At 40.4% G+C, this 3909-nt stretch overlaps 1 protein-coding gene across 1 annotated transcript in view; it reads right to left on the reverse strand.

The window, feature by feature from the left end:
* hectd2 (HECT domain containing 2) overlaps positions 1 to 3909 on the reverse strand; it is a gene marked incomplete at its 5' end in the record, with an annotated part of 39594 nt that overhangs the window by 25821 nt on the left and 9864 nt on the right. The gene's annotated exons all lie outside the window — the stretch shown is intronic.

Here is a 3909-nt window from a genome sequence, read left to right on the forward strand (position 1 = left end):
GCGCGCACACTGAGGTGGCTTAGAAGCTAGCACAGCGTGCAAACAATGATATTTAAGTTTGTGATTATGAGTAGATAGACAGACTTACTCTCTGCACACAGCATGGCTGCTATCTTTTATCCACCGTATTCTGCTTATTTTGGTGTTGCTTATCGCTAGTCCTGAGGGATATGACTGGTTGCTTTAGTGCTGGGGCTAAAGAATGTGCTCACTGTGTTTCACCACAGCTAGTCTCTGACTGTGGTCTGTCTGCTGTTTGCTGCTGAGCACGTAGTGGGTGCAGTGCTTTTCAGCTTTTTCTCTGAAAACATGCGTGCTGACAGTGAACCCAGAACAGTAAAGTTGATCTGGAACCAGAATAACAAATGAAGTTGCTGAAACCCTTTATAAGCTCTATTAAGCAAGGTGGAGCATGAGATTCATCTGATATTTCTCCTAGAGTTACTAAATTAAACACATTTTCATTTAACAGATTGCTATTATTATATTTCAGCTGCTTATAAGGATGAGTATAGTTCCAGTGTCTCAAGTCTCCAACGTTTTGGAATGTTTATTAAGGCAGTATAGATATTTAAGATTTTGTGTCTAGGCCTCAGCTGCGCAAATACCTTAACCCGCCTAGTCGGAGCTACAGGTGGATGGGCTGGGGTGGTTGGTGGGGCTTATTAGAGCAGCAGGACAAGAAAATAGCCTTACAGAGCAAGGCAGCAGGAAGTACCTGGTGGCAGGCAACCAGCGGCATTGACGAGGAGAGGGAGAGGCTGGGAAATTGTACCAAGAAATGGATTGTGGCCAATAATGATACTCGAATTTCTATCAAATAAGCCCTATTTAATAAAAGTGTTTATTGGCTTACCTTCACAAAATACATATATTTTATACGAATATACCAGGGTCCCGCAACTTGAGGGAATTCTTCTTATAGAATCAAATGTCTTCCAACTTTAGAATATTATATTATGGTGCATGTGTAATCATGCTGTGTTGTGAGACTCATGCTCTAAACTATTTCGCTTGTCCGCTGTGATCTCCTATAATCTTATTTCATTAATACGTTGTTTAATTTAGCGATTATACTTATTATATTGGAATTGTTGGGCCATAAACCCCCTTCCACAGTCCAAGTAATCTGCATTGCTGAGGTTATGTTATCTCCTCCTAAGTAGCATCCACTTTTGTTGACACCATTGTATAACATTCAGTTTGAGCAGATTTGTGTAATATGTGTCTTTGGTGAGGAAATAATAAAATAGGATCATGACAGGTAGGTTAAGTGGAATATTAACTTCCGACCCATGAAGGTGGCATGTTTTTCCAGCTGTGACCTAGGTAAACAGCAGTCCAATGTTAGTGGCCCCGTCCTGTTGACTGAGCGGAGACACACATCTGGACCCTGACTAATCTGAACACCTAGAAAATGACACTTTGGCTTCATAGCTAAGTGCAGCTGTGTGTGTGTTTGTGTGTGTGTGTGAGAGAGAGAGAGGCAGAGTCGGGGCTTTCCCTGTACTGCTAATGAGGGGAACACAGCTTTCATTGAGTGTGTTGCTTTGGGCTGACGTCCCCTGGCACCAAAAACACAGACGACCGCGGAAAGATGGAAAGACGATGGAAAGAACAACTCGACCAGAGGAGAGAAAAAGAGACACAGATAGAAAGTAAGAGGGAGAGAGAGAGGAGAAGAGGCAGATGCACAGACAGACGTATGCTTGGTTTCCATTCAAGTCATTTTTAAGCAAATTCCAATGCACTGACAGAGAAAGGTTAAATCAAAACAGCAAATCTTGGAGAAGGTTCTATATCAATATTGTAAGAAGGTTTTCACCCTCACATGACGTGTGAATGTTTCTTGTGGTTAAAGGAAATGTTGGAGCAAAAGTGATGGAAAGTTCAGCTTGAGAAATGCTTTACTCACATAAGTCTAATTTGGATTAAAATAATGTATATCAGGCACCAACTCCCAGTCATCTGTGCAGAGTGACTCTACTCTAAACTCCTAATATAACAGATGCTAATATGTAACCGCTAATATATATATGGCTGCACATGTATATGCAGCAGCTGGTAGTTCCCTCAAATTTGCTAAATTTTGGTTTTAATCTATATTTTTTTCTGCTTTATTGTGGAAACATCATCTAATGATGTGTGACTGGATTTGATTTTCAAGGTCTAAGCCACAACTCAAATTGACTAGACAAGGAGAATGGAAATGGCTATGCCTATATATTACATGATTACTCGGACTAAATGGTGGTTTGGTAGGTTTGGAATCACCTATAAAGCACTACATTTCTGAATTAGCGTGTGCCCTGACCTCAGTGAGATCTAATGACCAAGGCCTTCTGACAATCCCAAAATGTAGTCTTAAAACCAAAGGTGACAGAGCCTTTGCTGGTGTGGCTCCCATCCTCTGGAACCACAGGGCAGGAAACAGGCAGTGCTGTGGATGCCCCCTGGTGTGGCCCTAATGCCCCTTCTAAAATGAACTACCCACACATGTTTGTCATTGCCCTGTTTTGAACTGGCCCTTGTGCCGTTAAAATAAAATTCTTGGATTTTCTCATTAAACTACATGCCACGCATCAAATCAACAAAGTCACGTTTCCCAGTGTCTGTCATCAGCTAGATGAGCTAGACACCAGTAGCACGAAATTTCTCCCATAAATACATCTGTAACCAGCGACGTTCAGGTGCATTATAAATCTTACTGAGATAAAAGTATTATAGGAAAATTTAGTATAGTATAGTAGTTTAATAAGTATTCATAATGCAGTAAAATGGTCCCTGTAGTTTTTTTTAATTATTTTTCATGTTGTTATTTCCTGTTTTAACTTTCTAATACTTGCATTGTACACCACCTCATAACTCTGGATTTATTACTTACTTACCTACTGACTCACTTACTTAATAAGTATATGGATCAAATGAGAATAAGTGTATTGTCCTGTAGGAGGGGTTTGAGAGGTTTTGATGCTTTTTCTTGACAGTGAAACTTGGTTTTTATTAGAATCAATTGTAACTGCTGGAAATTCGAACTGACCCTGATCCGTGAAGGAACAAGATCCAAACTGTTCAGAGCCGCTTTTCAACACTTCACTTAAAAAAAAGATCAATGTTTGGTGGACTGTTCCTTTAACATACAGAGCACACTGAGGATCAAAGACACAAGCAGAAGAGAGGAAGAGAAAGAGTCTAGGGCAAACAAACAAAGTGACAGAGATACAGAGATAATTAGAATCAGGCAGTAAAGACAGGCGAGTAAACTGTAAAGAGAAACAGACGGGGAGAAGGCGGCAGTCATAATAAGAGCTGCTCCGCTCTGAAATGAGAGTTTGTTGCTGAGTTTCCAAAACCAACACTGACCGCTTTTCTCAGCCATCTGACACTTATTCTTGCTGCAGTTTCACTGGCCTGAAAACTCTCAGAGCTCGTCCACTGAGACCTCCATCTAATAAAAATTTACTTTCCATTTTTATCCAATAAAAATCAGATTTTCTTTCCGCTTGTTTTCAAAAAAGCATGGCTTCTCTTTCCATTGACTTTGCATCAAACTGGATTTTCCCTCCAGATTCTCAGCGTTATCTGTTGTTCTCAGTGGGTCCTTGAAAACCTGTTGAAGATCTCAGCTTTTCCATTTTCTTCATTCACACCTGATTGAGGCTGTTTGATGGACATAAAGCTAGATGACCTAACGTATACAATGATATCAACCATGCCATTCTAGCATAACAGGAAGGGGGCTAAATAACAGTGCAAACTGGCAAAGGAAAAACTGGCATGGCCATTTTCAAAGGGATCCCTTGACCTCTGACCTCAAGATATCTGAATGAAAAGTCCCCCCTTTGCAGACATGCCAACTTTGTTGTTTGTATGTGGTATAAATGTGCTATTTGAATATTTCTGCATACT

Source organism: Morone saxatilis, unplaced genomic scaffold, assembly GCF_004916995.1.
Source record: "Morone saxatilis isolate NCDOM2014 unplaced genomic scaffold, NCSU_SB_2.0 Contig19, whole genome shotgun sequence".
Taxonomy (NCBI): domain Eukaryota; kingdom Metazoa; phylum Chordata; class Actinopteri; family Moronidae; genus Morone; species Morone saxatilis.